This window comes from Chenopodium album, chromosome 17 (assembly GCF_948465745.1).
Source record: "Chenopodium album chromosome 17, dcCheAlbu1.1, whole genome shotgun sequence".
In the NCBI taxonomy this organism is placed as follows: Eukaryota; Viridiplantae; Streptophyta; class Magnoliopsida; order Caryophyllales; family Amaranthaceae; genus Chenopodium; species Chenopodium album.
Window position 1 is genome coordinate 14,481,739 of NC_137850.1, and position 14,154 is coordinate 14,495,892.

The window sequence follows — 14,154 nt, forward strand, 5'->3', positions numbered from 1 at the left end:
TGATCAAGTAGTCATGAATTTTATCAACGAGAATCATCGATTACTAGTAATGTAAAATGCAGTACTTGTAGCTATAAACAATTTAGTACAACAAAATTAAATGAACAAAAAAGTCAAAGAAAATGAAGAATTACTATATCGAGAAATCGTGAAGCAGCTCACGACAATTTAGTTGCAGATTACTTTAGTGATCAATCGATATACGATGAAACCGCATTTCGAAGGATGTTTCGTATGCGAAGACCCCTTTTCCTTCGCATTGTCAACATATTATGTGTAACTAACCGTTACTTCCAACAACACCCAGATGCTACCATGCGTCTTGGTGCTTCACCCCTTCAGAAATGCACAACAACCATATGTTTGTTAGCTTATGGTTGTACAGCTGATCAAGTAGATGCACATTTGAAGCTCGGTGAAAGCACTGCTAGAGAATGTCTTGGAAAGTTTGTTGAAGGAGTAATTGCTCAATTTGCAACTGAGTACCTTGCAAGCTAACATTGGAAGATATCCAACGCCTCCTTAGAGAAGGGGAGGAAAAAGGTTTCCCTGGCATGTTGGGCAGTATTGATTGCATGCATTCGGTATGGAAAAATTGTCCAGCTGGATGGAAAGGAATGTATCAAAGAAGATCTAAAACGATGACTGTTCTTTGGGACGTCTGGATCCTGCAACGACATTAATGTACTTCAACGTTCTCTAGTGTTTGATGATATAATAAATAATTGTGCTCCACAAGTTCTGTTCACAATTAACAGAAATAATTACAACAAAGGATATTATCACAGATAGGATTTATCCAAAATGGTCGACATTTATAGATGCTATTGCAGCCTCACAAACCTTAAAGGATAAATTGTTCACTGAACGTCAAGAGAGTGCTAGAAAGGATGTTAAGTGTCATTTGGTTTGTTACAAGCTCGATTTGCAATAAGTAGGAAGCCTGCTTTGACATGGAGTGTAGAGTTGATATGGAAAATCATGAAGACTTGCATCATCATAAACAACATGATAATTGAAGACGAGCGTGATACATATTTAAACTATAAAGATCCACTTGAATTCGCCCGAGAACATCCTGAAAATATGTTAGGGTCGTCCTTAACCAGAAATGCAATAACATTTACCGTAACTCCCATGCATTATGAATTTAATAATTTCAGTAGATTGATAGTTTCAAGAGGGGAGATTCGCGAAAGACAAGTTCATGTGGTATTAAAGAACGACTTAGTTGGGCATTTAAGGGAAAGGTCTAGGAGCTCGGTTGAAAATTAGCATTTTAATAATTTTAAATTATGTATGTTATTTTCGTTGCTTATTTTCATCCGTGTATTTCATATTTTTAATTCATGTATTTCATATTTTACTAATTTTTATATTAACATGTTAATGTGAAAAAGTATTAGTTGACGTATTTATGTTCAATTAATAATAATAATAATAATAATAATATTTTACAAACTTCAATAATAATTAAGTGTATAAATAGGAGAGAAAATATATGGTGGGGTATATGTAAATAGGAGAGAGAATATAGGAAAGGATACTCATTGATGTTGAAAATATTTAATAAAGAGGATAAGTAAAAGGATGGAGATAGTGGAAAGTGATGTGAAAGATACAATTTGTTATATACACCCGGGTAATTTGCTCATTTATTTTAGCTCAAAGCCCCAAGACCTGACGGTATGCATGCTATATTTTATCAGAGGTTCTGGCAGATTATTGGTGATGATGTATCTAATTTTGTTAGTAATATTTTGCATGGTTGTCCCTTTCCTAATCATGTGAATAACACTAATATTGTTCTAATTCCTAACGCGGGATAAACCTAGGTTGTTGGTAACTAAGTTCCCCGATCAAAACAAAATTTGTAGAACCAAACCCAACCCTAGGTATAGGGGTAAGTCCGGGTCGAACCCAAGGGAATGTGGTATTTACTACGGTCTCAAGCTAAGCTATTCCGAAGCTTAAATGAGGGTTAGTCTAGCAAACCTAATAACGCAATTAAACGATTACAAAACTAATATAAAGGATGCTAGGGAGTCGAGATCCACATGCACTCATGATAAGCACACTAATTGGGAAAGAAATCGATCAAGCATAGAATGTGAGGGAAAGCAACAAATGCAATCAAAATAACTCAAAGAGCTATTTCCTAGGGTCAAGCTAGATGTCTCTACAAATGACTTCAAAGGAAAATCGCAAATTAAGATCAATCGATAATAATAGCTTCCAAATAAATTTTTCGTGTCATTGAAACCTATTATGCAATCTAGCATGATAGTTAAGGTTGATCACTCCTCAAGGTATCAAACACATGCACAAATTTCACCAACCAATTTAATCACAATGATGATCAATCAAAATCCCCCAATTAATGATGAATTATCACTCATACATGCTTCACCCTATCCCTAATAAGTAATCTACTCATTACTCATTGCAAATTTGAACAACAAAACTAATATAATCACAAATTTCATCATCAACATAGTAATCAAAATATGCTCAAACTTATCAAAAATCAAATCAAACAAACAACAAGTAATTCAATAAAAATCAAGAATCAAACATGAAATAGCATTAAAGAATAAAAAATTCTTACAAAACTTTGATCAAAATCAAAGAGGAAGAAGATTGAAAGTAGCATTCATCAACATCACCAAGTTTCTCTCTCTAAAATCTAAGAACAAAATCTTCAAAATCAAGAGCTTCTCTCTCTAAAATTTGAAAGTTTCATCAAAAACTAAATTTAAAGCTTATCCCCTCTCTAGAAATGAAGGAATTTTATATATAGTAAAACTAACTAAGGAGAAGTTAGTTACACGTCCAAAAGAAACCTCAAAAGGTGTGGCCTCTCATCCCTAAGTGCGGCCTCGACAAAATGGGTATGCAATAGGGGAGAGAGAGATGCGCGGCCGCTCCTAGCATCTGCACGGCTGCGCCAGCCACCTGCGCGGCCGCTCCTCCCTCGCGCGCGGCAGCGCCTGGGAGTAGGGGAGCTTGGCTTTGTGTTCTCGATGATGCCCCCGTGCGTTCCACATAATGCATGTTTGAGAGGCAGTCACTTGAGGCCCTTATGGTGGGTTCAACATCGTCTTTAGTGTCCACTCGGCATGAGAGCGCGGCCTTGAAGACTTGACTCTTGCACTCCAACACCTTTGAGCTTCAAGATGAGGAACCGGGTTGCATCCTTAGCCTTTTATGCCCGAGAGAACACCAATGAGCTTCTCGAACATCACCATCTTCCTAAAATCAAAGAAAAGCAAACAAGTAAAAAGGAGAAAATGCCAAATAAAGTAATAAAAGCAAGAAAATAGGGGAACAACTAAAGAAAATGCAAAATAGAGAAAGTACAAGAAAAACTAGAGAAAAGGAGATAAAAGAGATGAAAAAGCAATGAAAAATCATCCTAAAATAAGCTAAATGAGTGTCATAAATGACACTCATCAAACTCCCCCAAGCTAGATTTTTGCTCGTCCTCGAGCAAAACAGAGCAAGAAGAAATAGGATGAAAGACTTATTCAAATGAGAAAAAGGAAAGAAGGAGATAAGAATATACACTAAGACTCACTTTCGTAGGAATCACGGTTGTTTTTAGCTACAACAAGCCCTTTAAACCCCAAAGTCGCCAATGAGGACGAGTGAGGTCTCATAAGGGTATCCTAAGAGTTTGACCCATAACTCTTGGTAAAAATGGGGCAAAATCAATGAAAGAAAGTAAAATAAAAAATTCAAACAAATAGCTTTTGAAAAGGACTTTTGCAAATGATCAAATGCAAGTGAATAAGCAACTTTCTATACAATAAGGGTATGCATGTTCCAAGATATCCAAGGTTGATTGAAACATAAGATATGCTAAGTGTAGAGAACTAATGAGGCACAATTCACCTTCATCCCAACCAATCTTATCGCGTTCTCCGAACTAGCTTCAAATCTACCTTTAGTGAGCATCTCAATGGTTCCTCGAAGGAACAGGAAAAGAAAGAAGTTTGAGGCTACTCGACATCTCGACTATTGCATACCGCTCTATAGGCTTGACCTATATCTCCCTCCACCGACTTGTGACTCAACCACAAAGGTCAAAAGGTCTTGAAAAGAGTTGTAATGTAAGGGCGAAAAGGGTGAAGGCAGGCTAAAATTTGAAATTTGGTGGTATACCTAAATTGTGAAGCAAAGATTGCCAAATCTCAACACCAAAACCAAGTAATCACCAAACAAAAACACCAACACCCCCAAGCTTATTCAAAGCCAAAATCACAATCGTATATACAAAAAGCGTAAGAACGCTTCCCCCCAAGCTAAAATAAATTGTCCTCAATGCTTAGGGAGAACACCACTCACATCTAAATATTTTTGAACCTTTTCATTTTCACATTTTTTTTACTTTTGTTAAAGCTTTTTGAACTTGCTTTGCTTATTCTTATTTTTTCAATTTTTCATTCTTGAACTTTATCGTCCTCGCCTCTTTTAACTATGGATGGCTTTTTCAGCTTTGCATTTGCTTTTTTTCACAAAATGTTTACAACACAAACTTGCTTACATTGAAAGAACCAAACAATCATTCACATCCACTAAAACTCTAACAATAGAGACCAAATGCTTCACAAAAACCAATGATGGGAACAAGAATGAAACAAAAGGCTCAAAAGCTAAAGATGTGGCTTGAAAAGAAGGGTAAAAGGCTCAAATGGTTATCAAGAAATCAAATTTAAACCTAAAACAAAGAAAAGAAAACTATCCTAGAAAAGTAAAAATTAACACCCCGAAAAGATGCCTTTATCCTTCCGAAGTGGCTAGGTCGCTATCTCGGGAGATGAAAGTCAAATTCTATATAAAGTATACAATAGCCAAGGATCTATGCGCCACTCAATCAAGAAATGTTGAAAGCAAGAAGAAATAAAACCTCACATGATTGTAGCAAAAACTCACTATTAGCTTCAAATCCACTAAAGGGAGCAACTCCTTCTTACAACAAACCAATGGAATCCGGCTTCAAGGCCCTAAAAGGTCTAAACCGCTACCTTAGTATACCCTATCCTAGAATTAACCAAAGATACTCTCAAAACATGCACACCGATACGACATAGGAAATTATTCATTCAAATGCAAAGGCTCGAATGGTATTATGTCCAAATACAAAAGCTAAACAACTAAAAAGAAGAAAACAAAGCCTCAAAATCTTTTTGTCTTTTTCATATTTGGTTGAAAAATAGAAAACAAGAGGGAAAAAGAAAATGAAATGCGCAAGAACGCATGCAAGACATGTAAAACGCAATCGACATACAAGTGGTCATTCGGCAACATCGCCAATGATCCCAAACACTCTAAGGTGTTACAAGGCAAGCATCCTAAAACAATCAACTCATTCTAGACTAAACCTATTCTAAGCAAACAAGAAAATGAAAGGAAAATAAGAAATAGAAAGATCTCACTGGGTACTCCAAGCAATGCTAATGAATATGATTAAGAAGAAGCATAAACCTTCATGATGCTCCAAAAGCAAAATCAAGGATAACATTCCAAGTGAGAAATAAAAAAATATATACAAAGAGAAATTGTTAATAACTTCCAAACAAAAACTCCAAACATCTAAACTGAACAGATTTGATCATAGAATCAGAGAAGCATGGTGTAATAGCAGAGAGAAAACTCATCCATCCAAAAAACAATCAATCAGCAGGAAAACAACGAACAATCAACAGATTAACATCATATCAACATCATTAGAAAACAACCTCATCAAACAGAAATCATCATCATAATCATCATTAGAAATGAGACAGAAACTGAAAGACAGAACCGTAGTGAACCATAGAAGCAAGGGGGAGATCTAAGCAGCACAACAAACATAAGAATACTCCCCCAAGCCTAAAGTGAGCTACCCCTACCCCCCAAGCCAAAACCTAGCAACAAGCAGGCAAAAGAACAACATCAATGCAGAACAAGCATAAAAGGGAAGGTAGCCAATATGGTATCACTCGGCACTATGGTAAGGGGTAGAATAGGTACTCCCCTCACCTACCTCAGAAGAGACATGTCTAACAACATCATCCACCACCATTGGGCTTTTACCTCTCAACCTACTCTCCCTCTGAGCCTTATCCCTAGCAAAATAATGAGACCAATCATCAAGAACCGGCTCACCCGAGAGCCCCCATCGACCAAAGGTTTTAGGATTAGGGAATGGGTTTGGGTTAGCCGGGTTGTATACAAAATCACAACCTCCGGGCCTCTTATAGTTGTAAGAGGCTAGAGAGGTCCCCCTAATTGCATTGGAGGGCACATAGGGCCCCTTCCAATAAGGGTAGCACAAATTAGGTCCATGGTCCGGGTCATATGGGACCCATTAAGGTATGGGTCCTTGTTGGACCGGGAGGTAGGGATAATTTACATAAGGCTCAATCTCCCCTCTCATCACATGCATGTCATAGAGTTGTCTAGCATGATAGTCATATCCTAACACAAAGTCATTCCCTAAAGGTGAAGAATTCAACACATTGGCAATGAAATCAATCTTTGCATGCAAAATAGACAAATCACAATTAGAGGAAGAGATCAAAGGAGTACCTTCCCGGGACACCGGGGGCAAATATGAAGGGAGAGTATGAATGGGAACACAAGGGTTGATGCGAAGGTTGGGTGGAGGAGCTCGCTTGAGAGAATGATTAATGGGCCATTTGTTGAGCCGTTAAGGAAGAGGAGTGCCTATGTATCGGGCGGTGGCCTCTGGGTGAGGGATAAGGCACCAATTGGTAGCCCGAGAAACCTTCCAAATGAACAAATCCTCTTTAGTAGTCCGCTCCAAAAACTTTTGGTTGATCAAAGCATATGTGTTGCGGAGGTAGGAGGGGGACTTCTCCCGACAATCTCGAATGGGCTCAAGAGACAAGATCATCTTCTCATACATCTTGTTGAGAGAAAGGGCAATGATGGTGATCAAACCACCCAATTGGATGATCCTTGAGAGGAATACACCATCGCAAATGTTGAAGAATCGATCTATCAACTGAGTCCCATAATCAATGACCCCAATATCATCGGAAGGATGATCCGCTAGCCACAATCAAGTGAGTTCTTCCCTCGAGATTGCACCAAGAGACTCCTTTGAGAAAAAGGCATAGGTGAGCAGCCGATTAAAGTATCTCAAAGCCAGGTGAATTATCGAGCCCGCCTTGGATTATTGAGGTTGGTACGATCCCTCAACTGAGATGTGCCACCACCATCGGCCCTCATTGTAATCATCATTGTTTTGCAACACCTCAAAAGCCAGGTAGATATACTCGGAATCTTTCGAAAGGGCGGGAAGCTTGAAAATCTCGCTAAGGAAGGAGAGAAGGATGGAATGGTCGTTGTTAAACATCTGGAACGTCAATGTGCAAACAGGCTCACCCTCCACTTTTTCTTCATGTACTTCAAGAGTGGAGAGGAACTCAAAAGTGAGACGGTGGTAAGTCGGAGCATTTAAGCCAATGAAATCCTCCAAACCAAGATTCCGGGCCAAACGCCTCACATCCTCATCAATACTAAGCTTTGTAGCCGTTGATCAATCATAAAACCTTGTTGATAAAAGCTTCCAGGAAGAAAGCCGGACAAAGTTATCCCAATGCTCGCTCTTTGCAAATTCAATACCGTATGTCTCACTCACATTTGGTGGGGGTGGCACCACCTCACGGGAATTAGAGCCACGGGCTCGTTTAGGACGTCGAAGGGGGGACATCTACACAAACAAACCAAGACAATATTTCAAAGGCATGAAAGAGATGGTGCTCTCCACAAGTTGTATAACCAAAATGGATGAATCCAAAATCAATCATTGAACTAGAATGAATAATATGTCACATAAAAAGTATGTAAGCACATTCAACCCACAATTAAAGCAAGGAGTCACAAGACATTTGAGAATAAAGAGTAAGCAACAACATTCATATAAAGAGGGTGAGCAACATTCATAAGCACTATAACCATTTCAAAGATGGTGAAGACCAACAATGGTGGTGGCAAGATAGTATCACATTCAAGAAAAATCATAGCATCACAAGTTCATATATTCACTAATAATCATCATGAAAGCAAAATTTGGGGACATGAAATGGGCAAAGTAGAAACACCATTAAAGCATACATCATAACGTTTAAATCCAACAACAAAATACATGGTGTGAAATTTATCATGAAAATCAATTGAAATAGAGAATTCATACCTTGAATGATGGTTTAATTCAAATGAAATGGAGAACAAAGCAGAACTACTAGCAAATAACCCCAAGCTTGCAAGTTCCAAAAACCCCAATAAACAATACCCAAATTCTCAACTATGGAGAAAGAAAATCAATTTCAAAGAATAAAATTGAGTATTTGAAGTGATTATCAACTAAGAAAATTGAAAAATGATGATTTTATGATGAAATGTAATAGCAAAAATAGGGAGAATGCTTGAACACTACAATGAAAAATGAAGAAAAATGAAATAGGAGAGAGAGAGAGAGAGAAGAGAGGGGTGTGTTTAAGGGGGAACGTAGTAGTGGTGGGAGCCCGCGCCACCCCCCTGCACGCCCGCACCAATCCTCTACGTGCCCACAAAGGCCACGCGCGTGGCCGCGCCTTTCTAGGTTGCTTATGCTAGAGCAATTTTCGGTGCGTACACCGGTGCACACAACACCCATAATGATGATAAACACGAACATAGGTAGTTTCTAAACCCCTTTTCAATGGATTCAACATCCATAATTCATGAACCCACCAAAGCTCAATTCTTACTCAAACCTTCCAATAGCACAAGAACACTTCATCTTCGAAAGTTGCTACCAAGATTGTTGGCAAACTAACCTCCATCATCTCAAAACTACCTAAAATCACAACAAACAAAGGAAATTGGTTAGTTCATAAGCATCAAGAGGAAAGATAAAATCAAAAGGAAAAATGAAAAGAAAGTTAGAAAGTCGGGTTGCCTCCCGAGAAGCGCTTGTTTAACGTCATTAGCTTGACGTTATCACCCCTTCTGAAGGGGGATCATAGAGGGTCACTCTATGAACAAGGCCAACAAAAACTCCATCCTAATACTTCTTGAGCCGACGGCCATTGACTTTGAAAGGAGATAACGAATCCATTGAAGAAATTTCCACAACTCCATTAGGAAAAACTTCTTGCACCATGAAAGGACCACTCCATCTAGACATGAGCTTTCTAGGGAACAACTTCATCTTGGAATTGTAGAGGAGAACCTTGTCACCAACACAAAACTCCTTTTTCTCGATAAGCTTGTCATGAGCTTCCTTAGAACGCGCTTTGTAGGTGCTAGCACAATCATATGCATCAAGTCAAAGCTCCTCTAACTCATTAAGATCTAGCCACCGTTGCTCTCCCGCACTTGCTAAACAAAAGTTGATTTTGTTGATCGCCCAAAGAGCACGGTGTTCAAGTTCCACCGCAAGATGGCAAGATTTACCATAAACAAGATGATATGGAGTGGTGTCAATAGGAGTCTTAAATGCCGTTCGATATGCCCACAAGGCATCATCAAGTTTATCCGCCCAATCTTTTCTATTTCTAGCAACTGTCTTCTCAAAAATCAACTTGATTTGACGATTTGACACCTCAACTTGACCACTTGTTTGAGGGTGATAAGAAAGGCCAAAACATTGATGAACCCCATGCTTTTTCTGAAAGGAATGGTGTCCTTCAAACAAGTGTATTATTCCGATAGAGGGTCTGGAGCTATTAGAAAGCTAATTATTCAGTAAGTTCAAGTGATCGGAATGCCTAGGTGTAGGTCGCTTTCGATCAGTAATATTAATGCATAATTAATATTACAGCTTAATCTTGACTGAACCCTTCGAGTCACACCCAAGCAACTAACGATCCGACACGACGAATTAATCTGGAAGGAATTAATGAGTCGCTCGAGTAATATGAATTTAGACGTCGGAAATCGAGCTAGGAGCGTCGAGACCGAGCGTCGCAAGTCGAGTCGAATAAATAAAAAACAAGACGTAAAATAAATAACTAATCAACGGTTTACCAAAATACCCCTAGCATCGGAATGCCCCGAGCAAACCGAGTGCTAAGGGCATTTGGTATAGCAAGGTGGCTAGCATGCACACCAAGCCGAGCATAGGCTGGCTGGTTGGTGCTGCGGCATGCTAGCGCACCACTGCTAGAAAGGCTGCCAGCACATCGCTAGCAAGCTGTGCTAGCATGTGCGGGCAGCAGCAGCATCAAGCTAGCAGTGCTAGCTAGCTGGCAACGCGCTAGCAGTGCTAGCTAGCTGGCAATGCGCTAGCATTGCTAGCAGCGTTGTGGCGTGCTGGGCCGAGGCAGCAGCATTGCCGCACAAAGCAGCAGGCGCAACCACGCACACCAAGCGCCAGCAAGGCTGCTTAGGTGCCAAGGCTTGGCCTGCCACATGACATATGCTCATTGGAGCTAATGGTGATGAGTGGCGGTTTTTGGGAGCCTCAGGGATCAAGTATTGGTCCCCCCCTCCCCTTGTGGTCCTTACCTAACCTCTCCTCTTAGAATGCCACTTGTTGATTAATTAGTTGTTTGCTATTTTCTTTTATTTTTGATTTAAAAATAAAAATGGGAAATTGATTTTACCAACTCTCTTACATTGATGGGAGAGTGAATTTCTCACTTGAGTTTTCCTATAAATATCCTACTTGGGAATTGGGAAAACTCACTTGAGTAAGAGCTCAAAAAGGCATCTCCACTGGAGAGAAAACCTTTAAGCTCATTAATTACTCGAGTAGTGTTTTGGTCCGACTTGGCTGACCTCCAAGTAAGAGACTTGTTGCAGTGGTGTTGTTGGTGGATATCATTGGAGGCTGTTGCGCTTGTGAGGCTTAGCTTTTTCAAGTAAGAGCTCCGGTGGTCGAGCGAAGCACGCTGCAAGGGTAATTTAGTCTTTTTTCTAATCTTGTTGTTTATGCATTTTGGTTATATTAATTGTGAGTTTTTCCTTGGGCTTGGGTTTTATTTTCGTGGTGAGTTAGACTCATCGAAACCCAACAGCGGTATCGGAGCCTTGCTCATTTATTTTTATAACTAAAAATTTTCAAGGTGTTTTATGGCTTTATTTTTCTGGTTTTATGTTAAATAGTGAATTTTGGGTGGAAACAGCGTTCTGGAAAGTTTTCAAACCTTCAGGACTGTGAAAAAGCCAAAATCCGACCAGAAATGCCTTTTTTCGAGGGTTTTTTCGTTTTTGACGAAAATTTTTAAATCTTTTAACCTTGAATCTTAATGGAATATTTATGGTGATTATGTATTTGGTTCTTTCCTTAATATTTCTGCATTTTTGGACCTCTTTAAGCATGGTTACTTTGTAGTAATTAGTGCTTGAAAGATTGGTTAAATTTTCACATAATTGCAAATCCATTGCATTAAGTGTGAAAAATTATTATTTGAGGCATCTAAGTACTAAAGATCCAATCTTTAATTGTTTTAAGTGGTTGGAACTTTGAGTTACTAAATTCCATGAATTTTTTGTTGAACTTTTTGATTTAGTCATTGATTAAGTTGATTGGAATCATAAAGTTTCAATCTTGTGATAGTATTTTAATTTATCTTCATATTGGAAGATACAATTTTCAAGGATTCACAAGTTAAAGTTGGAATCTTTATTTGAATATTTGTGTTCATAATTCCAACTCCCCTTTATTTTTGTCAAATCTCATGATTAATTTAAGTTAATTAAATTAATAGTGAGAATAGCCCTATTCATTTTATTGCATCAACTTAAACCAATTTTATTAAAGAATAGTTCTTGGAAATAATTTTGGTTTTGTGCACTTGAATGAATTTATTAAGTTGGACTTGTTATTTTTCATTTTTCTCATTAAATTAATTCTAAAATTAATTTGGAATTAATTAATTAAGTCACGCAAAACTTGGAATTAATCCCGAGGCTTTAGCACGCAAACCAAGGCAAAATCACCCTTTGCTAGTCGGGCTGCACAGTAGCCGTATGTGGCTGCTAGGGTGTTGCTGCTGCTTGGTGCGTGCAGCCAAGCATGGCTGCTGCTTGCTGACCAGCGGCATGGCGCGCCACGGCCAGCAAGGCAACAGCAGCATGGCGCAACAGCAGCTAGTTGTGCGCGCCATGCGCGCTACTGTGCGTGTGTGTGGCTGTGCAAGGAGTGTGCGGTTGGTGCGAGCGTGAGCATGTGCGCGTGGTGCTTGGTGCATAAGGGAGGTTAGTGCGCAACTAGCTGAGGCATGGTGTCTCGAAAACCAAGCATTGTTGCTTGGTGCTAGGCACACGAAAGCGTTAGGCTATATTTTACGTTTTGGCCATTTCAATTATTTTAATTAAGTTTATTAATTTTAATTAAAAAATTTTGGAGGCTAGGCCTCGGTTTTGAGCGGCACTTGCAAAATTTTATTTTGGCAAAATTGTGGGTTTTTTTACTTAATTAATTGGATTAATTAAGATGGATGCGAAATTTAGTGGGAGCTTCAATTTTAATTACGCTTAATTACATAATCGATTAAACAACTTTGACTAGTTTTAATTAGGCGCGTTAATGGGATTAACCACCTAAGTTAGTTACTAGTTTACTCGTGTTTATGCATTGTTACTTGATTATTGTTGTAAAATGCATGGGCCATTCATAAATAGTTGATGGATGAATGGAATGTATATTCTCTCACAGGTTTTATAAAATGGAAACTAGTGGGGCCCGATTAGGATAGAAAATACGGACTGCGTTCCATTATGTATTTTTGTAAATCTAAATACGGTCTGCGAACCGTTGAGTATTTTTGTACCTTAATATTTAGATTAGTCCTAATCGTAGATACTAGGGTTTGCATTATTTTGGTTATGTCTTGAAGATGGAGGTTCTTGGAAGACGAAGACATGAAGTTGCAAAATAAGACCCTTGAAGACTTGAAGATTCAAGGGGTCATGCTAGTTTCCAAATGCATCATTTATTTATGTTTTCGATATATATTTATGACTATATATATGAATAAAATGTTAGATGCATGTATAGGATTTCGAATGTTGCGATGATTAATCAAGTTCACTTAATTCAACCAACATAGAAACCCTAGGTCCCTAAAATATTGAGTAAAATTTGACATTCCAAAACAACATTTACCGACCTATTGAGTGTAGTGATGGGCTATACCAAAGCGAGGCATCACTATTACTCCTAGGATACGTAAGGCATACTGGGTATGTATGTTGCTTTTGGTTATACTCAACGATATGAGTGATGGAGTCCTAACATGTTGTGGAAAAGTGGATAAGTTGTTGAGAGAGCATTAGATGCGACGATTTATCTAACCAAGAGTGGCTTGGAGCCATTAACAAAGAGTTTCTTACCTTAGAATATTGAGTGTTAAGACAAGCTAAACACTAGTAGAAAATATGAAAAGGGCGCCGAGTAATGCCCACCGGTTTTTAAAACCGGTGGGAAAAACATGGGCGGGATTAGGGGTAAGCAAATTGCCACCGGTTCCATGTAAACCGGTGGCAATTTAATAAAAGGCACCAGTTCAAACCGGTGGCAATTTAAAAAAAAAAAAGCCACCTGTTTTTTCCTTCTCTTTTCTTTCTTCGTCATTTTCATTTTCATTCGTGTTCATTTGAATTTTTCGAGCTTCATTCCGCCAATTCTCCCTGCTAAACCCTCCATCACTTGACCTCACTGCAACGCCGACCACCCTCCTCCACTACTGCAACACCGGCCACCCTCCACCACTATTGCAACGAACGCCGGCCATCCTCTCAACAGCAGCGAGTTAAGCACAGCTCTCCAGCCCGAGGTTCGCCCTCCAGCACGAGCAGGGAGCTGGGCACGAGCAGCCCTCCAGCCAAGTCACCGCCGCCCGAGGTTCCTCCACCACCGACCACCGTCCTCTACCTCTATCTCTCCTCCCCTTCCACCTCCACCTATGGTTAGTATTAAATTTTTTGGCAATTTTTGTACAATTATTTTCAAATATCTACTTATTTTAATTTCTTTTGCATTTTGAACAATTGTTAGGTGAATTAAAGTTAAGGTTTGAATATAATTTTACCCTAATTTTTCTGAATTTTAGGTTGTTTTATTGGGAATTTTGAATAAATTTGAGATTAGCTAGTAACCTTGTTACTTAGTTGAATTTTTTATGTTTTAATGGGTAATTTTAGGTTGTTTTA